Source organism: Geotrypetes seraphini, chromosome 5, assembly GCF_902459505.1.
Source record: "Geotrypetes seraphini chromosome 5, aGeoSer1.1, whole genome shotgun sequence".
NCBI lineage: Eukaryota > Metazoa > Chordata > Amphibia > Gymnophiona > Dermophiidae > Geotrypetes > Geotrypetes seraphini.
The window spans coordinates 270,974,432-271,000,426 of NC_047088.1; the positions used below are offsets into that span (position 1 = coordinate 270,974,432).

The 25,995-nt window shown below is 45.4% G+C and overlaps 1 protein-coding gene across 2 annotated transcripts in view; it reads right to left on the bottom strand.

The window, feature by feature from the left end:
* LOC117361279 (gap junction gamma-1 protein-like) overlaps positions 1-25,309 on the bottom strand; it is a 35,002-nt gene extending 9,693 nt beyond the window's left edge. The window contains exon 1 of one of the 2 annotated variants that reach the window (XM_033946403.1): positions 25,195-25,309. The gene's annotated coding sequence lies outside the window, so the exon portion shown is untranslated. Of the gene's footprint in view, positions 1-16,577; positions 16,634-25,194 lie in introns of those variants that run through there. The other variant, XM_033946404.1, reaches the window with a different exon arrangement.
* Between the last annotated feature and the right edge of the window lie 686 nt (positions 25,310-25,995).

A 25,995-nucleotide genomic window follows, 5' to 3' on the forward strand; every position in this document is an offset into this window, starting at 1 on the left:
TACAGCCAAAACTGCATCATTAAAGTGTTGTTAAACAGTCTTCCACTTAGGTAACTTTCAACTGTCTTCATCCCTAAAATCTACTCTATCTTTGCAATATAATTTGTACCCGGGTAACACAGTGTCCCATTAATTGTCCTCCTTCCACCAGACCCTAACCCTATCTATCTCATCATTCAGTGCTATATACTCTTAACTCTCCTATTTTATTTGTTAGGTTTCTAGCATGTGTTTTTTCCTTGTATCTACAGGCTGCTGAGATGACAGAGATAATCTGCCTTCCTCTTAACCCTCCTGGCTTTCTTTCACCATTATTGAAGCCTCTCTATTGGGACTCTCTAAATAGCACAGCTACTTATCGTAACAGGTGTTATCCAGGGACAGCAGGCAGCTATTCTCACATATGGGTGATGTCATCGATGGAGGCCGGATGCGGACACCTCACAAGCATGAAGAAACTCGAAGTTTCGAGTCGCCCGGACCGCACATGTGCGAGTGTCTTCCCGCCCAGCACAGGGCACGTCTCCTCAGTTCAGATAGCTAGCAGAGAAGCCAACCAGGGGAGGTGGGTGGGTTGTGAGAATAGCTGCCTGCTGTCCCTGGATAACACCTGTTACGGTAAGTAACTGTGCTTTATCCCAGGACAAGCAGGCAGGTATTCTCACTTATGGGTGACCTCCAAGCTAACCAGAATGGGATGGTGGGAGTATTGGCAATTTAGGAGAATAAATTTTGTAATACTGTTTGGCCAAACTGTCCATCTGGAGAAAGTATCCAGACAATAGTGAGAAGTGAAGGTATGAACCGAGGACCAAGTAGCAGCCTTACAAATTTTCTCAATAGGTGTAGATCTGAGGAAAGCTACTGAAGCTGCCATTGCTCTGACTTTATGGGCTGTGACTTTACTGTGAAGGGGTAATCCAGCCTGGGCATAGCAGAAAGAGATACAAGCCGCCATCCAATTGGAAATGGTACGCTTAGAAATAGGATGGCCCAACTTATTTAGATCGAAGGAAACAAAAAGTTGAGGAGCAGTTCTGTGTGGTTTGGTGCGTTCCAAGTAGAAAGCCAAAGCACGTTTACAGTCCAGAATATGAAGAGCTGATTCTCCAGGGTGAGAATGAGGCTTTGGAAAAAACACTGGAAGTAGATGGATTGGTTGAGATGAAATTCTGAGACCACTTTAGGTAGGAATTTCGGATGAGTACAAAGAACAACTTTGTCATGATGGAACACCATGAATGGTGGGTCAGTAACTAAAGCTTGCAGCTCACTGACTCGTCGAGCTGAAGTGAGGGCAATGAGAAACACCACTTTCCAAGTGAGATACTTCAGATGAGCCTTATCAATTGGTCCAAATGGAGGCTTCATGAGTTGAGTAAGGACAACATTGAGGTCCCAAACCACAGGTGGCGGTTTGAGAGGAGGTTTGATATTGAAAAGTCCTTTCATGAATCTGGAAACCACTGGATGAGCAGAGAGTGGTTTCCCTTCAATAGGCTGATGGAAAGCCGCAATTGCACTGAGATGGACTCGTATAGATGTAGATTTGAGGCCAGAATTGGATAAGTGCAAAAGATAGTCCAAAACAGAAGATAAGGAGGAATGCTGAGGCTTCTTATGATGAGAAAAACACCATGTAAAAAATCTAGTCCATTTTTGGTGATAGCATTGTCTAGTTGTAAGCTCTCTAGAAGCTTCTAAAATGTCTCTTACAGATTGAGAAAACTGAAGAGGGGTTATGTTGAGAGGTACCAGGCTGTTAGGTGTAGAGACTGCAGGTTGGGATGAAGCAGAGATCCTTGACTCTGTGTAAACAGAGAAGGAAAAACTGGTAGAAGGTATGGCTCCCTGCTGCTGAGTTGAAGTAGAAGGGAGTATACCATGGTTGTCTCAGCCACCAAGGAGCGATTAGAATCATGGTGGCATGATCGTTCTTCAATTTGACCAGAGTCTTGAGAATGAGAGGGAATGGAGGAAATGCGTAAAGGAAAAGATTCGTCCATTCCAGGAGAAAAGCATCTGCCTCGAGGCGGTGAAGAGAGTATATCCTGGAGCAGAAATGAGGCAGTTTGCAGTTGTGGGGAGCTGCAAAGAGGTCTATCTGTGGTGTTCCCCACTGTGAAAAAATGTGACGAAGAGACGAGGAATGGAGAGTCCATTCGTGAGGTTGCAGTAGACGACTCAAGTTGTCCGCCAAGCAATTCTTTGCCCCTTGAATGTAGACAGCTTTGAGGAAGGTTTTGTGGCGGATTGCCCAGTCCCAAACCTTCAGAGCTTCTTGACAAAGTGAGGCAGACCCTGTCCCTCCTTGTTTGTTGATATAATACATGGCGACTTGGTTGTCCGTTCGAAGGAGGACTACTGTATCGTGAAGTAGATGTTGAAAAGCATAGAGAGCTTTGAGGATCGCTCTGAGTTCCAACTGATTGATATGACACTGACGATCTGTACTGGTCCAGAGGCCTTGAGTACGGAGACCATCGAGATGAGCACCCCCAAGCGTAGGTCGAAGAGTCTGTAGTGAGGACTTTCTGATGATGTAGCGTTTGAAAAAGCAAGCCTCTGTAAAGATTGGAAGAGAGCATCCACCAACGGAGAGACTTCTTCAAGGAAGGAGTGACTGAAATGTGTCGAGAAGGAGGGTCACAAACTTGCGTCCATTGAGATGCCAGTGTCCACTGAGGAATTCTGAGGTGAAGTCTGGCAAAAAGAGTCACGTGTACTGTGGAGGCCATGTGACCCAGAAGTACCATCATGTGTCTCGCTGAGATGGAAGAGCGGGAAGACACTGTATGACAGAGTTGAAGAAAAGCTTCCAGACGTTGTTGTGGAAGGAATGCTTTGAGTTGAACAGTGTCCAGAACAGCTCCAATGAATTGTAGATTCTGTGAGGGCTGAAGTTGAGATTTGGGAAAGTTGATTTCGAATCCCAAACTTTGTAGGAACCAGGTAGTCCATTGGGTCGTTACAATAACCCCTTGAGATGTGGAATCTTTGACGAGCCAGTTATTGAGGTAAGGAAATACCTGAAGACCATGATTCCTTAGAGCTGTGCTACCACTACCAGGCACTTGGTGAACACTCTGGGAGACGAGGCCAGGCCGAAGGGTAGCACTCTATATTGATAGTGCAGATTCCCCACCCGAAATCTGAAGTATTGACGGGAGGCCGGATGAATGGGAATATGAGTGTAGGCCTCCTTGAGATCCAGAGAGAATAACCAGTCGTTCTGCTCGAGAAGGGGATAAAGGGATGCCAGGGACAACATTCGAAACTTCTCTTTGACTAGAAATTTGTTGAGAGCCTTGAGATCCAGGATGAGTCGCAGATCGCCCGTCTTCTTCGGAACAAGGAAGTAACGGGAGTAAAAACCCCTGTTCTGCTGTTCCAAGGGAACTGGTTCGATGGCATGGAGATGAAGCAGAGCTTGAGCTTCCTGAAGAAGAAGGGCAGTCTGGGATGGATTGGAAGGATACTCTCTTGGAGGAAGCTCTGGTGGAACCTGAGTGAAATGAAGAGAGTATCCTTCCCTGATGATGGTAAGCACCCAGAGGTCGGATGTAATTAACGTCCATTGGTTGTAAAAATGATGGAGACGACCTCCTATATGGGGAAAAAGAGACAGAACGGTGGAGGTTATGCTCTGTTGTAAACAGTTAAAAAGGCTGAGAAGCCTTAGGTGCAGCAGAAGGTTTGGGTTTCTGTTGCTTCTGAGGTTGCTGTTTTTTCAGAGGAGGGCGAGTATAAGGAGCCGGCTTTGGAGCAAAATGCCTTTGATAGATAATAGCAGGGCGTGCAGGCTTGGCAGGAGCTGGCTTTGGTTTAGGTCTGACTATAGAAGTAAATGATTTTTCATGGTCAGATAATTTCTTGGTGGCTGCCTCAATGGATTCATCAAAGAGGTTGTTGCCCTGACAAGGAATGTTAGCTAAGCGGTCTTGAAGGTTAGAGTCCATGTCAATGGCAAGACGATGCATAGCTATAGAGCAAGCAGACGCTCGGGCAGATAACTCGAAGGCATCATAAGATGATTGGAGGAGATGCAGACGTAATTGAGAGAAAGAAGCAATGACTTCTTGAAACTCAAAATGTATTTGGTTATCCAAATAAGCCAAAAACTTTGGTAGAAGAGAAAGAAGAAATTCAAAATAAGTGATGAAATAAAAATTATAATTGAGGACGTTAGAGGACATCATAGCAATCTGGTAGATGCGACGTCCAAATTTGTCCATAGTTTTCCCCTCCCTTCCAGGAGGAACTGTGGCATAGACCTTGGAAGGATGGGATCTCTTCAAGGAGGATTCAACAAGCAGGGATTGATGAGATAACTGTAAGTTGTCAAACTCTTTGCGATGCACAGTTTTATACCTAGAGTCCAATTTTCCTGGAACTGCTGGTATGGAAAAAGGTGTCTCCATGCATCGAGCAAAAGTCTGATTCAAAAGCTTATGAAGTAGAAGCTTAAGACACTCTGCCGGAGGTTGAGGAAGATGCATGACTTCTAGATACTCCTTAGAATATTTGGAGCCAGTATCCAATTGAACATCCAAGTCTACAGCCATCTATCGCAGGTAAGACGAGAAAGATAGCTGATCTGCCAATGCTTTGCCTCGAGAAGGACTTGAGGACGTCGAGGCAGCCTGTGTCGAAGAAGAAGCTTCGGCGTGGAAAAAGGCATCAAAGGAACCTGGTGACTTGGACGAGGCAATCGAGACCGGAACATCCTCGAGGTCCGGCATCGGAGACCTCGAATGAGGAGTCGGTGGTCTGGTCGAGGTTGGAGTAGATCGAGGCTTCGAGGAAGATGGTCTATCCTGAGAAGACGAACGATGCCTGGAAGGATGCCTCATTGAAGGCCTCGAATGGTGGTGAGAACTGTGTCTGAAACCAGATCTCGAGGATCAAGGAGATATCGCCTCGGAGACGTAAGCAGCCGATGCCGATGTATGAATAGGGCTAGAGGCTGTAGATCGAAGCTCCAGAGGCTTGGTGGAGGAACCTCGATGCACTCTCAAAGACTCTGTTCCTTGCTTTTCGTGCTTGGATGGCAGACCAGAGACTCTGCTCCCTGCAAAGAGTGTGGAAGCTCAGACTGGGGCAAAGGAAGTGGCTCGACCTCGCGGGAGTCTGCTGAATGCCCAGGCTGGATAAGAGGAAGCAGTTTAGGTCCAATGATAGTAAGGAACTGAATAAACTGCTTCTCTAACATGGTCTGGAAAGAAGCCGGCAAGGATGGATCCGCGTCTGAAACCGGACCACCTGCTTTGGCTGGAGGTTCCTTCGAGGTAGTGTGAGTGTGTTTCGACTTAGAAGTCTTGGACACTTTAATCACCACCGGTGGAGCCGACTGCTGAGCTACATCTGACCTGAGGAAACAGGGGAAGATACAGCAGATGACATCGAAGCAAGAGCCGCTGCAAACGATGAAGGTCTGATGAGGCTCGAGGTGGAAGCAGTAGGCGCTGAAGGAGCCTCGATGGAAGTCGAGGCCGAAGACGCTTTCGAAGTCAAGGAATCAGTAGGAGACTACATCTCGAAAAGCTTGTCCATCAGAATGCAATGACGCTTGAAAGCACGAGGCTGAAGTGTTTGGCAAGGCAGGCACGACCTAGGATGATGTTTCGGCCCAAGGCACTTGAGGCAGCGTCCGTGAGAGAGATCGCGCGCTGACACTTGCTACACCTCTTAAAGCCTGTAGCAGGCCAGGACATAGACAGAAAAATAGCCGCCGCAAAGTCGAAGCCCTTGGGCTGCGGCCAAGCGGCCCATCCCGGAAAACTAACGGAAGAAGAAAAAATTATTATTATTTTTTTAAAACTAAAATAAAAGAAATAAAATAAAACAGCGATTCGTGAAGAAAAAAACACAAACCACGGTTGAGAGAAGGCAAAAAGTGAACGAAGTTAAACGCAGAAAGTCAAAGATGGACTTCTCGGCTCCGCGGAAAACTGAGAACTGAGGAGACGCGCCCTGTGCTGGGCGGGAACGCGCTCCGGGCGACTCGAAACTTCGAGTTTCTTCAAGCAAGTCTGCTTGTGAGGCGTCCGCTTCCGGGCTCCGTCGATGACGTCACCCATATGTGAGAATAGCTGCATGCTTGTCCTGGGATAAATCCTGTTTCAATAGTATGGAACCTAAGCACGGTGCCGGGCAGAGCTTTGTGTTCTGGCCCAGAAAGAGCTAAGAAAAAGGAAAATTTAAATTAAATCAGTAAGGTTGGGCAGACTGGATGGACCATTCAGGTCTTTATCTGCTATCATTTACTATGTTACTACTATGATACTCACACCAAACCATCTGCTCCTGGGTGACTGTCGGCTAACCCCCCCCCCCCCCATCTCAGTTTAAAAGCTGCTTTATCTCCTTTTTAAATGTTAGCGTCAGCAGCCTGGTTCCATCCCAGGTAAGGTGGAGTCCATCCTTTCAGAATAAGCTTCCCCTTTCCTAGAAGGTTGTTCAGTTCCTAACAAATCTAAATCCCTCATACATAGTAACATAGTAGATGACAGCAGATAAAGACCCGAATGGCCCATCTACCGTATTTTTGCTCCATAAGATGCACCCTAGATTTAGAGGAGGAAAACAAGAAAAAAAACATTCTGAACTAAATTCTCCTTGCCAGGCTCTGCACCCTGTCCCCCCCCCCTCTGGTGGTCTAGTGGTAGGCCGGGACAGGGCACAGATGTCAAGGCAGATGACTTTTTAAAATATGCAATGTCATCTCAGTAACAACTATATAAAAATAGACAAATATAGTGCAAAATATAGACAGCAGATATAAATTCTCAAAACTGACATATTTTGGTGACTAAATTGAAAATAAAATCATTTTCCTACCTTTATTGTCTGGTGATTTCTTTCTTTCTTCAGGCCCAAAAATTGTCCCTTCCTCCCTCCTATGTTCCCCTCACTGCCTTCCAGCCTCTGTCCTCTTCCACCCCCTCCCAAGCTTGCCTGTCTGCCAACTGGATTTAATTACCTCCCGCTGTTACCGTTATGAGGACATGTCGACGAAGCAGCAGTGGGAGTGGGGAGGGGGGGGAACGACTCCTGGCTCAGCAGCGAGGCACCGGAACGGAAGGAATTGCTGCGAAGGGCCAGGCAGGTGCAGCGATTGCACACCACTGGTCCAGAAGCCTTACCCCCAATGTCAATTCTGACGTTGGAGAGAAGCCATACCTTTTCTTCGACGTCAGAATTGACGTCAGGGATGAGGCTTCTGGGCCGGCAGCGTGCAATTGCTGCACCCGCCTGGCCTTTCCCTTTCTCTAAATTCGGCAGCGGTGGTCTAAATAACGTAATGGGGGGGGAGGTTGAATTTAGGTATTCGCTCCAGAGGACGCACCCTTTTTTCCCACCCACTTTTTTGGGAGGGAAAAAGTGCATCTTATGGAGCAAAAAATACGGTAGTCTGCCCAACCTGATTCAATCTAAAAAAATTTTTTTTTCTTCTTATCTATTTCTGGACAAGAATCCAAAGCTCTTCCCTGCACCACTGTCTCAACCACGCACTGAGACTTTGGAGCTTTCCCTGCTCTTATGCTCCTAGTTCTACGCACAGGGCCCTTCTGAAAACGCTACCCTGGAGGATTTCAATTTCAGCTTTCCACCTAAGAATCTAAATTTGGCTTCCAGAACCTTCATCCCCCATTTTCCTATGTCATTGGTGCTCTTCCCCAGCACTATCTAAAATCCTATCTAAGTGGCATATGAGGTCCGCCACCTTGACACCAAGCAGGCAAGTGACCAGTCAATCTTCATACCCACCAGCCAACCAGTTATCTACATGCCTAATGATCAAATCACCAACTACAACAGCTATCCTAACCCTTCCCTCCTGAGCAGAAGCCCTTGGAGACACAACCTCAGTGTGAGACAGCGGTCTCAAACACGCATCCCATGGGCCGCATGCGGTCCCCCAGGGACTATTTTGCGGCCCGCGATCTGTCCTCGCCTAAAGCAGGGGTCCCCAATCTGCTTCCCTTCCCACTGCTCTCCCCCAAGCCACCGCAATCGGGGAACAGGCCAGCGCCCGAGGTCTTGGATCTCCCTGCATATCTTCCCCAGCTCTGATGCGCCTGTTTCATGATGCCCCTTTCTTTCTTTACTTCTCCCTGTCCTCCCCCAAGCCACCACCATTGGGGAACAGGCCGCCATCGCCGCAATCGGGGAACAGGCTGCCACCGCCACAATCGGGGAACAGGCCAGTGCCGAGGTCTTAACTATCCCTGCTTATCTTCCCCAGCTCAGAGCCGACCAATTCTCGCCATCCGACGTCAATTCTAACATCGGGGAGGAAGTTCCGGGCCAGCCAATCGCTGCCTGGCTGGCCCAGAAGTTCCTCCCCGACTTTAGAATTGACATCGGGTGGCGTGAATTGGTCGGCCCCGTGCTGGGGAAGATAAGCAGGGATAGTTAAGACCTCGGCACTGGCCTGTTCCCCGATTGTGGCGGTGGCAGCCTGTTCCCCGATTGCGGCGATGGCGGCCTGTTCCCCAATGGTGGTGGCTTGGGGGAGGACAGGGAGAAGTAAAGAAAGAAAGGGGGGACATGGAGACAGAAAAAAAGAAGGCAAACGTGACACAGACAGAAATGGGCATGGAGAGAGAAAGACAGAAATAAAGGGCGGGCATGGAGAAAGAAAGAAAGGGGGCACGGAGAGAGAGAGAGAAAGCAGACATATAGAAAGAATGGGGGCATAGATAGAGAGAGAAAGAAAGAAGGGGGCAGGGTGAAAGAAATAAAAAGTTGGGGGAGGGAAGGAGACAGATGCCAGATCAGGGGAAAGGAAGGAAGGCGGGAGGGAGAGAAAGGAAAGAAAGAGATGTCAGACCATGGAAATAGGGACAGAAGAAGAGAGAGATAGAAGGGAAGGTAAGACATGGAAACGTAGATTTTGAAAAGAAAGCAGAAAAATTGAATATTAAGTTAATGCCAAAGATAAATGCAATATCTAAATATAGGACCGGGTAATAACAAATTTTCATCAGAACTTTTTCAAATGAATAAATGTGAACGCCTCAGTCCCACCACTCCACCGCTGTTAATCCTTGCAACTGCGGGAAGAATTACGTGGCGACTATCATCATTGGCCGTTCCGCATTTGTCAATTCTTAGTTTCTATATAGCTTTCTAGTACGCTTTGTTATACATTCATTTTTTGGTATTTTAGTTTTTTTATTTTTTTATATATTCATATATGCATTTGATAATAATTGTGCACTTATCTCTGCATCCTGCCAAAACCTGGGAGCCAGACCCGACATGTTTCGCGCTATGGCGCTGTATCAAGGGTCTCCCGGGTGGCCGCTGTCATCCGACTCCACAAGAAAAGTTTAAAGGAGAAATTACTATCAAATGCATACATGAATATATAAAAAAATAAAAAAAATAAAATACCAAAAAATGAATGTATAACAAAGCGTACTAGAAAGCTATATAGAAACTAAGAATTGACAAATGCAGAACGGCCAATGATGATAGTCGCCACGTAATTCTTCCCGCAGTTGCAAGGATTAACAGCGGTGGAGTGGTGGGACTGAGGCGTTCACATTTATTCATTTGAAAAAGTTCTGATGAAAATTTGTTATTACCCGGTCCTATATTTAGATACTAGTTGATATTGTTGGACGGATAGTAAAGATAAGACAATAGTAGCCGAACTATATTGAGCTTGAAGTGGAAATTGAATATGGCTAATGAATCGGTGGAGTTTGACGGATATACTGAAGAGCATCTTAAAAGGATTCTAAAAGATGGATACAAGGCAGAAAGTGAAGACGGAGAGAAAACCAGTCAAAGGACAAGAAGACCCTGGAAACAGAGTTAAATGCACAGAAAAATAAAGTCACCAGACAACAAAGGAAGGGAAAATGATTTTATTTTCAATATAGTGATTGATATGTGTCAGTTTTGAGAAAGGAAAGATATTAAACTTTAATGACAATTTTGCATAAGGTAAAACTCTTTATAGTTTATAAATCTTTCCTTTAACTGTTAAAGGAAACATTTATAAACTATAAAGAGTTTTACCTCATGCAAAGTTGTCATTTCTTTAATAAGACATTAACTATTTTTTCTGCGGCCCTCCAAGTACCTACAAATCCAAAATGTGACCCCACTAAGGGTTTGAGTTTGAGACCACTGGTGTGAGAGGATATTGCATCCCCTGGAGGGCAGGTCCTGGATAAAGGATTATTTCCTTTTTCACCAAGGTGATGCTCTCCTTTTAGGAGACATCCCTCCTCCAAGACAGTACAGGGGCTGCCAGACTGGAGGTGGGAGTCTGACTGAGAGGACAATCTTATCTGTGAAGCTGACCATGAAACAGGCGCATCAGATAAGTACTGGGCAGAGGGTTCAGCAAATTATTCCTATCTACTGGAAGAGATATTATCAAGAACATAAGAATAGCCATATTGGGTCAGAACAATGGTCCATCTAACCCAGTAGCCCGTCCTCACAGTGGCCAATCCAAGTCTCACAATGCTACTTTTGCACTTCTTCCTATCACCAATATATTAGTGATAGGAAGAAGTACAAAAGTGGCATTGTGAGACTCAAAGGAAGGGGAGGAATAAGTAGAAACTGATAAAGAAAAGGCTGAATTGCTTAACAAATATTTCTGTTCTGTGTTCATGGCTGAAGCTCCAGGAGCAGGACCGCAGAAGACAAACATGAATAGGAATGGAAGAGTAATAGACCCTGATCAATTTTCAGAGGGTTGTGTTCGTGAGGAGCTAACTAAAATAAAGGTAGATAAAGCGATGGGGCCAGATGGTGTACATCTGAGGGTGCTGAAGGAACTAGTACTCAGCTAGGGCAAGCAGTGGCTTCCCCCTTGTCTGCCTCTTTGTGGATGATACCAAAATCTGCAATAGAGTAGACACCCAGGATGGTGTGAATAACATGAAGAAAGACCTGGCAAAGCTTGAAGAATGATTTGAAATTTGGCAGCTAAAATGTAATGCTAAGAAATACAAGGTCATGCATTTGGGCTGCAAAAACCTGAGGGAACGGTACAGTTTAGGGGGTGAAGAACTTATGTGCACGACAGAAGAGCAGGACTTTGGTGTGATTGTATGTGATGATCCTAAGGTGGCCAAACAGGTTGAAAAGATGACGGCGAAAGCTAGAAGGATGCTAGATTGCAGAGAGAGAGAGGCATGGCCAGTAGGAAAAAGGAGGGATTGATGCCCCAGTATAAGACTTTGGTGAGACCTCATTTAGAATATTGTGTACAATTCTGGAGGCTGCACATTCAAAAAGATATAAAAAGGATGGAGTCTGTCCAGAGGAAGGCTATTAAAATGGTGTGTGGTCTTTGTGATAAGGCATCTGGGGACAGACTTAAAGATCTCAATACATTTGTGTTGCATAGACCATCAAGAGAAACTAGAAACTTCTACTTATTTGCTTATCCAAAAATTAATGGTCTTAGATAAGACCCTAGCATTTCAAGCTGGTAGGCAACAATCTTGGTTAGGTAAATGTATTCAGCAAGATATGTTATCCTACTGCAGTTTTCGGAAATTAATTAAGACCACTTTGTTTGATAAGTTTATTACTTAGTGAGTTTTATTATTGAAATTCTATTCTATTGTCCAGCTTTTTTAGTGTAAACAGCTTAGAACTTTTGGTTATGCCGGTATAAAAGAATAAAGTTATTATTATTATTACTTTGGAGGAAAGGCGGGAGGGGAGATATGATAGAGAAGTTTAAATACCTGCATGGCATAAATGCACATGAGGCGAGTCTCTTTCATTCTGGAATGAGAGGGCATAAGATGAAGTTAAGAGGTGAGAGGCTCAGAAGAGGTGGTGGATACATGGAGTAGTTTCCTGGTAAAGGTGGTGGAGACAAAGACAGTGTCGGAATCCAAATAAGTGTAGGACAGGCATGTGGGATCTCTTAGGGAGAAGCCGCGGATGGGCAGACTGGACTGGTCATTTGGCCTGTATCTGCTGTCATGTTTCTAGGAGGTGATAATGCTGCTGTATGTCTCTGATTAGACCTTATTAAGAATATTGTGCTCAGTTTGGAGAATGCACCTTCAAAAAGATATAGGCAGCTACTAAAATGGTTAGTAGGTTTCAATCTCAATATGTATTAGGGTTACCAGATGTCTGGGTATCCCCGGACATGTCCTCTTTTTAAGGGCTCCATCAGGCATCCGGGTGGCTTTTTTATTTTTCTTGTTTTGTCCGGATTTCAGCGAGACAGCAATGGCAAGAAATACGTGCGCGGCTACTTTGTTGAGGCACGCACTGTTGGCTATGCCAATCCTCTGCCCTGGAATAGGACAGCCAACAGTGCGTACCTGAGCAGAGCGATCTTGTGTCGGAAGGAGCAGCAGGAGGAAACAGAAGCCAAGGAGGTAACACAGGAAGAGGAAAGGGGGTGGTAAGAACAACTGGAGAACAGGGAGACAGTGAATGGAAGGGTGGGAGAGAAAATGTAGACCCTGGGCAGAAAAGGGGGACGCTGGATGGAAGGATGGGGAGAGGGAAGAGAAAGAGAGAAGGACATGCTGAATGGAAAGGAGTAGAGGATAGAGTTAGTGAGAGACTGGGGAATAAGAGGTTAATGAGAGGTGCTGTGTGAGAGAAAAGAGATAGAAAGCTGTAGGTAGACAGTAAAAAGAGGGAATTTGAAGACAGTGAGAAAAATAAATTGAAGAATGCTGAGAGGAAAAAAACAATGTTGGAGATGAAGGAGATAGGAGGAGAGAGAAAAATGACAAATGAACACAAAACCCTGGCACAAGAGTTAAGAGAAACCAGAAACAAAAAATACTATGGAAGGGATGTTTTTGATGCAATCCAACAAATTTTTTGTTTCTGGTGTCTCTTTTCTGCTGTGGAACAGTTGTGTTTTCTTTGGTTGATGAGAGTTAAGAGAAGACAGAGGAAAGCAGAAAGCAGAGATTGAGACCAACATGATTAGAAAAATAAAATGGCTAGACAACAACGGTAGAAAAAAAATTGTATGATATATCATGGAGGAGAGGGTGGGGGCAACGCAAGAAAGGATGGGGGTGCTCTGGAGGGGTACGTCGCACAGGGCGTAATTATAGCTTGCTACGGCCCTGATGGCATGCCTGGGGACGTGTCCTCCTTTGTCTTCACAAATATGGTAACCTATGCTTTGGAAGTTTTAAAGCAGTTCACAACTATTTATTATTTCTATAGCACACACAGCGCTGTATATTGTACATGGAAGAGACGGTCCCTGCTCAATAGAGCTTATAATTAAACAAAACATTAAAAAACTTGATATACATAGAAAAGAGAAATATCTACCTAAAGATTACACAGACCAGAGGTGATGAATTCCATAAGGATGGTCACATATAGCAAAATGCTCTTTCTCGTGTAAGTCAATTTAATCAACTGTAATGAGGAAAGTTCTAATAAACAGCATTGCAAGGAACAGAAAAATTAGCTGATGTTCTTGTTTAACTAAGATGTCAGAAAGGTACATTGGTGCAACACAGAACTTGAAAAGCAATTGTGGCTGTAATGAGTAACCAATGTCAATCTATTATATTTAGCATTACATGGCCTGTTCTCTTGCCATCAACTATTAAACGAGCCACTGAAGTGTTTTCAGACTAATTTTGGCAAGTTCCTGGTATTGCTTATCAATTTTAGCAGTTTTTAAAATTAATAATTTTAGCAGTTTCCAAATTTGACATATATCTTTGCCAGCAATCCTTTTCTTTCCACTCCCCTTATGTACTTTTTCTTTAAAATTGTAGTTCTCCCCCTCTTTCCTATTGTTTCTTGTGGCTTTAAAATGCAGTTACCCAAGTATGTCCTATATTGTATAATGTATATTTAATTTAATGTATAGTGTCCTTTTATTTTTTTTACTTTTTGTACAACGCTTTGTACCTTAGGATAAGCGTTTAATCAAAAACACAAATAAACTTGAGTACAAAGAATTGCAATAATTTAGCCTGTTTGTGACAAGTGGATGCACTAACTTCAGAGGGAGAACCAAGGCCAGCGTGATCAGCGGGTTGGAGGAGCTGCTTGTGCCAGTGAAGAGTCAAGGAGGCATGGGGAGGCGGAGAGGTGCCGGTGTCCCCATCGGGACGCCCCCCCGACTGAAATCATACTCCATATACTCTGGCTCAGGAGTGAGGTTCATCCATGGTATGTGCAAAACTAACACAGTTGAAGAAATTGCCCCAAAAGAAATGAAATGCCATTTCTATTAGACACTGAGAACTTATCTTTCAAAAGCTGCTGCTCCATTTCTCAGGTAGCCACCAATAGTGTCTTGACATTAAATCACCCCTCTGTATCAATAACCTTAGTTACCCTATCCAGCCCTCCATAAAGATACTAGGTGTAACTCTGGATCAATGCCTAACCATGAAAGACCAAGTAGATTCCTTAATCAGAAAGGGATTTTTCACTCTCTGGAAACTCAGATCCCTTAAAGCTCATTTTGTTACATCGGTTTTTAGAATCCTAGTCCAATCCCTCGTACTAAGCCTGCTTGACTACTGTAACATCGCCTATTTGGCAATTTCCCCAAAAAATATGCGACGCCTACAACTGTTGCAGAATGCGGCAGTCAGACTAATCTTTGGACTAAAAACATTTGACCACTTGACACCCTACTACCGGCAGCTACATTGGCTGCCAATGAAGGCACGCTTAAAGTTCAAATTTGCCTGTTTCTGCTTTAAAGCATTACACAGACTTGCCCCCAAATACATTACTGACCTTTTCTCCTTCTCAACCAACAGACACAAGAGAAGTTCACATTCCAACTTCGTTCCCCCCCCCAGTGAGAGGTTGCAAACTGAAAAAACACCATGAATTCCTTCTCTCACACCAAGCAGCATCATGGGGTAAAGACCTAGAACAATTACTTTCGCCCTCTACTTATGAGGTATTTAGGAAACGTCTAAAAACACACCTGTTCCTAAAACATCTTGACAACTGATCCACTTATCTCTTTCCTCTCAATAGCGACCTACTGTCCTTTTGATCACTTTTCTCCTCAACAATGAATTTCCTGTCTAATTACTTCTCTTTCTTCTTCCCCTCTTGAAGTCAGTCAATTTGTACCTTTGCTTAATCTTTTGTAAACCGCATAGAACTTCACGGTATTGCGGTATATAAGCTGTTATTATTATTATCCTGACCTGGCAGTGACAGTTTTGGGCATTTATACCATATCATACCATACCATCTTGTTTCTTATACCCTGCAAATGTCAACATGGAATCATTGCGGCTTCTGTAAGATTAATAAGGTTAGCAACTTAGACAATATCAATCATGTTGTCGTTAGGTGCCATCGACTCATGCTCGAGTCCTAGCGACTTAATGAATTGCAGATCTAAAAAGAAATCGGTTTTGTGCTAGTCTGGAAAGGTCCTCCAGCGTCAACCCCATGGTTGTTTTCATCCATGAATCACAGCAAGACTATAATGAAAAGAGATGCATTTTTAACACCTTCCTAAATTGAAGATAGAAGGAGGTCTGACAAAAGCAGATTGGGAGGCAGTTCCAAATTTTGGGGCCTTGAAACTAGAGAGTTGCGCGGGGACAGAAATCCCACCCGTCCCCACCCGTCCCCGCCAAAATCCCACCCATCCCCACCCGTCCCCGTGAGGAATCCCTCCGTCCCCACCCGTCCCCGTGAGGAATCCCTCCGTCCCCACCCGTCCCCGCGAGGAATCCCCTCCGTCCCCACCCGTCCCCGCGAGGAATCCCCTCCGTCCCCACCCGTCCCCGCGAGGAATCCCCTCCGTCACCATCCTTCCCTATAAACTTCAGAAATAGTTATTTTATTTAATTATGCTACTGAATTAAAGGCTCTGGTAGAGACCCATTTACAAATAAGCAAAGAGACTATTAATTTGGAAATATTAATTGGGAAGAATACATACTTTGTAAATGGGTTTCTACCAGAACCTCTAATGTAAATATAAAATATAAATACTCAGCTGATGAGAACCCACAAACTGTCAGCTGAGGACTTCCTTTGCAGTTGGCCTGGGGTCCCTTTTGCCAAGCTTGGCAGGCAGCAGTAGCGTCCCTGAGTCACAGATGCTGGCACCTCAGTGGCTCATGGATGCTGCCAGCGACTGCTGCGCTTGGTGGAGGGGAGTTCTGACCATCTCTAGAGGAGGTCCTCTGCTGGCGGTGCTTGGGGATCCCCACCAGTCACAGCAAGGGCCAACAAGTACTTCAACACTGTAGAAATAAAACCAGAAATGCATTTCCTTTTCTTTTGAACACAAAACAAAGATATCTGCCATATACATTTCCCAAGGCAGATGACTCTATGCAATGTCACCTCGGTAACAAAATACAAAAATAGACAAATACACCCCCTCCCTTTTTACTAAACCACAATAGTAGGTTTTAGCACAGGGAGTTACGCTGAATGCCTCGCGCTGCTCTCAATGCTCATAGGCTCCCTGCGCTAAAAAACAATATTGCGGTTTAGTAAAAGGGAGCCATAGTGCAAAATATAGACAGCAGATATAAATTCTCAAAACAGACACATTTTGATCACTAAATTGAAAATAAAATCATTTTTCCTACCTTTGCTGTTTGGTGATTTCATGAGTCTCTGGTTGCACTTTCTTCTTCTGACTGTGCATCCAATCTTTCTTCCTTTCTTTCAGCCTCCTGTATGTTTCCTCTCCTCCAGACCTCATTCTCTCCCCCAACTTTTTCTTTCTGTCTCCCTGTTCCCCCTTCTTTCTGTCTCTCTGTCTGCCCCCTTTCTTTCTTTCTCCGTGCCCTCCCCCAAGCCACTCGGTTTGCTGCCACCGCCATCGGGGAATAGTCCCCAAGCCACCGCTGTCCCAAGCTTTCCCTGCAGAAGCGTCGCGCTGACCAGCATTCCGCTCCCTGACGTCAATTCTGACGTAGGAGAGGAAGTTCCGGGCCAACAAGGCATTTCTCCTCATTCCATCCAGCCTGAGCCCCATCTCTCCTTGATCCAGCATTTCCCTTCTGTGTCTGTCAGAATTACCATTCCACCTATTTTCCAGCATCACCCTTCTTTGTGTCCATCTCACCTATATCCCTATCTCACCACTTTTTCAGAATCTTCATTTGTCTCTGTCCTTGTCTTTACCCCATATTCACCATTTGCCCTTTCAATGTCTTTATCTCCCCCCCCCACACACACACTTTTTCAGCATTACTTCTATGTCTCTATTTCACCTCCTCTTCATGTCCCCTCTGTATCTCTATCCTTATTCAGAAGGTCCTGCTTACCCTTTCTCTTCTTTGTGTCACTATCTCCATTTTCAGCTTTCCCCCTTTTTCCTTTGTTAATGCACCCTGTAGCCAGAATCTTTCCACCCTCTCTCCACTCCGGCCCAGCCCAGTATGAAATATTTCCTTTTGTTTCTCTCCCCTCTCTCTTCTCCTCCCTCACCCACGAGTCCTGCATCTGGCCCTCTCCCTTCTACCTGCACCTGGCAACACCCCCCTGCTCCGCGGCTCTCTTAAGCAACTCGTCAGCAGCGGTGATCAAGACAAGCTGCCGACATCGAGGCCTTCCCTCTACGAGTCCCACCTTTGTGGAAAAAGGAAGTTGAAACAAGCGGGACTCGCAGAGGGTAGGCCCCGACGCCAGAAGCTTGTGTCGATCGTTGCTGCTAAGTTGCCGAAGAGAGCCGCAGGTAGAAGGGAGAGGGAGATAGGAAGGCTGTAGAAGCTCCGGAGCATGACACCGAACCCGGCCAGGATGATTTCTTTTTCAGGCTGCTGCTGCCGCTGCCATCCCCCACCCGAAATGACAAAAAACAGCCTAATGCCCGCGTCGGGAAATAGCCATGCTGAGCAGTGAGCTCAGCACGTACACAGATGAAAGCCTTGCTTGCTGATTGGTCCGGCGGCACGGTGGGGCGGGGCCGCCGGACCAATCAGCAAGCAAGGCTTTCATCTGTGTACGTGCTGAGCTCACTGCTCAACATGGCTATTTCCCGACGCGACGCCAGACTTGCATCGCCAGAATTTAGGTAGGTTGTTTTCATCCCCGTGGGAGTCCCGTGGGCAAGGGGGCGTCCCCGTGGGAGTCCCGTGGGTCAGGGGGGCATCCCCGTGGGAGTCCCGTGGGCCAGGGGGCGTCCCCGTGGGAGTCCCGTGGGCCAGGGGGGGAACCCGCGGGATCCCCGCGGGACCCGCGGGATCCCCGCGATCCCCGTTCCCGTGCAGACCTCTACTTGAAACTCGAAGGTGGATTCGAAAAATGATTTCCTCTGAACTTAACGTGAAGAGGGAAGAGGTAATTTATAGCGCTGAGTCATTCTTGAGTTATAGGAGTGTGAAACTTGGATGGGTGAAGTTAGCCCAGTTGAATTTTCTCCATATATAGCCCAGTGAACCATACATGCAATTTTAAATTGAATTCTATACTTGACTGGCAGCCAATGTGGTTCTATCAGCAGTGGACTGGCCCTCTCAACTCAGGCCTTATAGAAAATCAGTCTAGCCGCTGTGTTCTGGAGCAGCTACAACCTCTGAAGTTCTTTCTTTGTGATGTTGCAATATAAAGAGTTGCAATAATCTAGATATGGAAGTAGAACTGCTTGAGTCACTGTCCAAAAAATAGTTGGGCTCAGGACTGATCTTATATTATCCTCAATTGCTTCAATCTGAAGAAAAATATTTTGAACATCGAGGTAATCTGCTCACCCATGGTGAGGTTGGCCCTAATACTTTTGACGTTTTATTAGTCATGAGCTTCTCACCTGAGGATAGGGTTAACTCTTGAGTGAGGTATTGAGTTGTGATCACCAAACCATAGCACCTTTGTCTTCTGCTTGTTTAATTTAAGGAAGTTCCACTGTGACCCTGTACTTAGATCCTCAATCAGAAAAGATATGTGTTGCAATGTATCCATAAAGCTGTTGGCTACACAGAGAAAGAGATCATTTTTATTCATAAAAGTGGTCACAGGGATGAAGCAGGAAATTACAGGCCGGTGAGTCTCACTTCAGTTATTGGAAAAATAATGGAAGTGTTGCTGAAAGAAAGGATAGTGTACTTCCTTGAATCTAATGGGTTACAGGATCCGAGGCAACATGGCTTTACAAAAGGTAAATCGTGCCAAACGAACCTGATTGAATTTTTTGATTGGGTGACCAGCGAGCTGGATCGAGGACATATGCTAGATGTAATTTACTTGGATTTCAGCAAAGCCTTTGATACAGTTCCTCATAGGAGGCTGTTGAACAAACTTGAAGGGCTGAAGTTAGGACCCAAAGTGGTGAACTGGGTCAGAAACTGGCTGTCGGACAGACGCCAGAGGGTGGTGGTTAATGGAAGTCGCTCGAAGGAAGGAAAGGTGACTAGTGGAGTCCCTCAGGGTTCGGTGCTGGGGCCAATCCTGTTCAATATGTATGTAAGTGACATTGCTGAAGGGTTAGAAGGAAAAGTGTGCTTTTTTGCAGATGATACCAAGATTTGTAACAGAGTAGACATCGAAGAGGGAGTGGAAAATATGAAAAAGGATCTGCAAAAGTTAGAAGAATGGTCTAATGCATGGCAACTAAAATTCAATGCAAAGAAATGCAGAGTAATGCATTTGGGGATTAATAATAGGAAGGAACCCGTATATGCTGGGAGGAGAGAAGCTGATATGCACGGACGGGGAGAGGGACCTTGGGGTGATAGTGTCCGAAGATCTAAAGGCGAAAAAACAGTGTGACAAGGCAGTGGCTGCTGCCAGAAGGATTCTGGGCTGTATAAAGAGAGGCGTAGTCAGTAGAAGGAAGAAGGTGTTGATGCCCCTGTACAGGTCATTGGTGAGGCCCCACTTGGAGTATTGTGTTCAGTTTTGGAGACCGTATCTGGCGAAAGACATAAGAAGACTTGAGGCGGTCCAGAGGAGGGCGACGAAAATGATAGGAGGCTTGCGCCAGAAGACGTATGAGGAGAGACTGGAAGCCCTGAATATGTATACCCTAGAGGAAAGGAGAGACAGAGGAGATATGATTCAGACGTTCACATACTTGAAGGGTATTAACGTAGAACAAAATCTTTTCCAGAGAAAGGAAAATGGTAAAACCATAGGACATAATTTGAGGTTGAGGGGTGGTAGATTCAGGGGCAATGTTAGGAAATTCTACTTTACGGAGAGGGTAGTGGATGCCTGGAATGCGCTCCCGAGAGAGGTGGTGGAGAGTAAAACTGTGACTGAGTTCAAAGAAGCGTGGGATGAACACAGAAGATTTAGAATCAGAAAATAATATTAAATATTGAACTAGGCCAGTTACTGGGCAGACTTGTACAGGTCTGTGTCTGTGCTATGGCCGTTTGGAGGAGGATGGGCAGGGGAGGGCTTCAATGGCTGGGAGGGTGTAGATGGGCTGGAGTAAGTCTTAACAGAGATTTTCGGCAGTTGGAACCCAAGCACAGTACCGGGTAAAGCTTTGGATTCTTGCTCAGAAATAGCTAAGAAGAAAAAATTAAAAAAAAAATAATAATTTAAATTGAATCAAGTTGGGCAGACTGGATGGACCATTCGGGTCTTTATCTGCCGTCATCTACTATGTTACTATGTTACTATCTGCATAAGAAAAAGTATGGACTAGTGTGGAGAACCACCTGCCCAAAGCATTCATGCATCTATGGAACCCCACAGAAAGCCTCCCAGGTATGAGATTTCTTATGATCTTTCCTCACTTCATATGTTCTCCTGCTAAGGAATTCTGTGAACCATTTCAACACTACCTCGTTCTTCTAGTTTTAAAAGTAGTAATGAGTGATCTACTGTATCAAATGCTGATGAGATATTTATTTATTTATTTCATTTGATTTCTATCCCGTCCTCCCAGTAGCTCAGAACGGGTTATAAGTCAACATTCATAGTGGAATACATTTGGACAGTACGATGACTATACAGCCTTTTGTATGAATTTTTGTTGTTTTATAAAATGTCTTTCTACTGTCAAATGCTTTGCTGTGATTTAAAGAAAACCGGTTTAGCAACTTGTTGAAGTGTATTCTCCCATTTCATTTGCCCAGCGCCGAGCACTTCTCACCCCCATTGCACCCTCTTCAGCTCTCTCCTGCCACAGGACAAAGAGAAGTCATTGCCCCAGCTGACCCTGTCAAATGTATCCACACCCACCTGACTAAGGTCCCTTTTACAGAGCCATTGAATGGGCCTTGATGCATTTGCCCCGGGGAAAAGGAGTCATCGCTGCAAAAAAGATTTCTAGATATACAGAATAATAGCTTTATTTATATCCCACTATACCTTACGGATCAGAGCGGTTTGCATCAAGATAAACGACACATAGCAAGAAAGTACACCAGCATCGATAAAAATAGTCAAAGAAGTGAGTCTTCAATGATCTTCTAAATGTTTATTCCAGATACCTGCCTGAAAAGATCATGTTTTATCAAGGTATCTTTTCTGTTGGTATCCTTTAGAAGTTGGAAATGAAAACAAAGGGCTCCTTTTTATCAGGCACCGCCTGCCGCGCTAGCCGTGGCGTTAATTTTTTAGCCGGCCGCGGGGGTTAGCGCGTGATGAAATGTCCAATGCGCTAATCCCGCTAGCGCGGCTTGATAAAAAGGACCCCAAAGTCATTCTACGTGAAAAGCAAATAAAATGTTTCCTAAGATAACTAGGTGAAATACCAAAAAGTGTTTTGTAACCCAGACAACCAAATTTGAATATTATTCTGGCTTCTACCAGTAGCCAACGTTAATTTCTTAAAATACGGTGTAAAATGACATGGTTTTTGTTTTTTTTGCAAGATCCCAAATAAATGATGTTGCAGTAGTCTAAAGTGCTTAAAAAATGAGAGATTGGACCAGCAATCTAAATGAGAGAAAATCAAAATAGGATTTTACAGAACGTAGTTTCCATAGTGTATGAAAACACTTTTTAACCAAGATGTCAGTTTGGGCATCAAGAGTCAACGATTGGTCAGAGTGACTCCTAAAATTTTTATAGTAGAATTTCTCTCTCCCATTCAGATTTACAGAGGTTTTTTTGATTTTACTAATTGAATTAGCTAAGAAAACCTTTGTTTTTTCTGGATTTAATTTTAATTTGAAATTTTTTCTCCATTGTTCTACCAGATAAAAAATGTTTCATGTCAGATGAGAATGAGGTAAAAGGAATAATGATAGTGATATCATCTGCATAGATGTAGGTTTGCAAGTTCAGTTTAGATAACTCATAATCTAGATGTTAAAAAGAGTAGGGGATAATGGAGATCCCAGAGGGACGCCACAGTTTGAGAATAAACTTGTTCACTAAAGACTTGGTAAGTGTGATTTTTCAAGAATCCGTTGAACCAATTTCATATACACAAAAGACAATTCTTGCTCTGTACAGCCTACAATCACAAAGTGGTACTTCCAAAGGAACAGAATCTTAAAAGTGAGGTTTAAGGCAGGATTTGAACGTGACCCTGAAATCTTTGGGTAACTGAAGCTGGCCACACTGACCGATTCACCCCCCCCCTATATAACTAAATTTACCAGGATTAACAGGAGATGAAGACTTGGATCAGGGACAACTGAAAGCTATGCATTGGGCGAAGACAGTAGCAAAATCATTCACCAGCTGGGAAAGAAGTTGCTTCTCCGTTTCCCAGTCAGCTCAGTGACTGAGTGAAATATTCTGCCCTTTGGTGCTTTCTGCCTCCGCCATAAGGTGCAAGCAGCATCGCTTTCAATGCCATAAACATGTAGCACCGTCAACAGGTGAAAGCCAGGAGCAGTGCAGACAGCTGAGCCACTCAAGGGCTGAAGTGAGGGCACCTGGTCTTGCTAGCGCAGGAGCATCGTGAGGAGGTTCAGGGACATGTTCCAGCAGTACAACCTAGCTCAGGTACTGCATTCTTCAAAGAAAGACTTTTGAAACACTTCCTCCCATCCTTGCTGTGTCTGCAGAAGGCCTCAATCCCATAGTGTGCATTTCTAAATGCTGGTTGGGGGGGCCTGTGAGAGGAGATCATTCCTATTACCCTTCTGGTGGAGAGGGGGGGTTAGAATGGCACAGATCCTCGGTGAAGTGGTCTAGAATAATCTGCATCCATTAGACAGGCTTTACCTTTCCTTATGATTTCTTGCTTCATCCCCCCCACTGTCCTATCATGCATTTGAAGTCCTACCCCATTACCTCACGACCCAGATTAGATTGCTCACCGCCTAGAAGGCTACTCCATTATATGGCATAAAGATCTAAAATAAAACTGGGAAACTTGTGCAATTCTGGATTTATTGCAAGCTGCTTGGAGCAGACTCAACAGGAAAGGGAGTTAGAAAAGCAGAAGTAAAAATTAACAAAGCCCATAAACTAACCTCACCAGAAACGGAAATCGGAGCCACCCACTCTTCCCACTGAGGATGTTTTTAGTCCTTTAACTCAAATTCCTCTTAAAATATCACTTAATATCGTTTGGCTTCTAGACCCTTCACCCTTCTGGGTGCTGCTAAAAAACCTGGGGAAATACCCTCCCTAACCATGGAGTAGACCAGAAGACCCCAGACTGCCCTCACCTACTTCTCCAGATTCACAAACCCCATCTGCCCTCCGAGTCCTCATTTTAACAATCCTTTTCCATCCCTCAGACTTTTATCATCACCTCTCAACTTTCCTAAGCCTGAGCTCTTTCCTTACTCATATGACATGGAAATGCGGTAAAGGACCACAAGAGGTCTGTTAGGAGTAAAACCTGGGATGAGCACAGGGGATCCTTAGCTGTGTTTGGGAGGGGGGGGGGGTAAAGCCTGGGTGTTCCTTAGCTGTATATGTGTTGGGGAGGGGTAAAGCCTGGGATGAGCACAGATCCTTATCTGTGTGTGGGTGGGAGGGGTAAAGCCCGGGATAAGTACAGGGATCCTTAGCTGTGAGGGGGGAGGGGGTAAAGCCTGGGATGAGCACAGAATATCCTTAGCTCTTTGTGTGTATGTGGGGGGGGGGGGGGTAAAGCCTGGGATGAGCACAGATGTTCCTTAGCTGTATATGTGTTGGGGGGGGGGGTAAAGCCTGGGATGAGCACAGATCCTTATCTGTGTGTGGGTGGGAGGGGTAAAGCCCGGGATAAGTACAGGGAATCCTTAGCTGTGAGGGGGGAGGGGTAAAGCCCGGGATAAGCACAGAGGACCTTTAGAGGGGTAAAGAGGGTGGTTGTACAGTTGCTTCCTGGGATCCAGATTTGATGGCAGCGTTGATTCGGGCCTGGATTTACCCCATTATGGAGTGCGTCATAGGACAGAGAGACAGCATGAGAGTGTTGCCAAGCCTGGGAGTATTGAGTGTGTGTGAGGTCTCATTGCAAAAACTGAACATGAAAGGAGACAGCTAAAGAGTGAGGAAGGGTCAGCTCAGATTGCCATGGGAGCTTGAGGTGGGTCTACTCTGCCCTGCCCTGTCAGTCACCATTCCTCAAATACACACTTCCAGTTTTCTGATTGCTTAGTCATAAAACCAAATGTGCACCTTTTCAGGAAGGGGACATAAGAACAGCCTTCCTGGGTCTTCAGAGGGGCCAATCCAGGTCCCTAGTACCTGGCCAAAACCCAAATCGTAGCAGCATTCCATGCCACCGATCCAGGGCAAGCAGTGGACTCAACAGCAGACTATGGACTTTTCCTCCAGGAACTTGGCCAGACCATGAACCGCTCTTTCCACATCCTCTGGCAACTAGTCTCCGAGTGAAATCAATTTCCACCAAAGAGAAATGCCTCCCCCTTCCCAAAGGAGCAAAACGTACAAAGATCTGCAGAAGAGATGGAACACGGCACGGACAGCAGATCTCCCTCCTAGGCAAAACTAGAGACAGCACCACGCTTCCCGCCATGTGCTCGCTCCCCTCCCCCACTTTCCCAACCCCCATTCCTTCTCATCCCGTTTAGATTCAGCCCCCAACCCTCCTCCCTTCTCTTCCCCCATCCCTGCTAACTTCTTCATGCACTTCTTTTAAGTACATTTTGCTGGACCTACAAAGCGAATTACCCCCTCCCTCCCCCCCCCCCCCACACACACACACTCTCTCTCTCTACCGCAACCTCCACCCATCTCACTTAGTGCCACGTTTGCAAAACTCCAGCTCACCATCAGGCTCAGCCGGAGCCCCGGCAGGTACCAGGTGCCGGACCCGGATCCTGCATGCGGGGGTGGGGGTGTTGGTGGAGGAGCCCCCCCTCCCCGAGCCGTTAAAGGCTAATGACTTACCCCACAGGGACAGATCGCGGAGCTGAGACCCACAGACGATTTTGGAAACGACTCACTCGCCTGAGCCCGGACCCAGCACTGAACAAAGACATTCCTCCTTTCCCTCCCTTTCCCTCCGCGGTCCCTCCCTCCCTCCCTCCTCCCAAGCTGTAACCCGAAACCTTCCCCGCTCACTTTCCCTCTCCCAGGCTCCAACCTCAGCTCGGACAACAGTAGCCAGACTTTCACTGCCCCAAAAACCCCCTCCCCAATATCAGCCTCAGATTTGCTCCATCTGTCTTCCCCTGGGTTACAGAGCAGTAAGTGAGCTTTCACTGCCCCAAAACCCCCCTTCCCCATATCAGCCTTAGATTTGCCCCATCTGTCGCCCCCTGGGTTACAGAGCAGTAAGTGAGCTTCAATGCCCCAATACCCCCCTCCCAATATCAGTCTCAGATTTGTCCCATCTGCCTACTCTACAACCTGAGAACAGCACCAGACACATCCCCCAAAGCACACTGTATGTTTCTCAACATTCATTCCTACCATTCACACATGCAGAACACCGATAACCCCTTTGCAAATACAGGATCTCAAACTAAAAGTACTAATATATACAAACAAAACCCTAAGATTCAAGACTCTGCATGCAGTACAACCCCCAGGGAAATAGAAACTAATGCATTTCTTCTTGAACAGTGCAAAATATAGACAGAAGATATCGTTTCTCAAAACTGACACAATTCAATCACTAAATTGAAAATAAAATGATTTCTCCTACTTTGTTGCCTAATGATTTTGGTTTTTCAAACCATCTTTCCC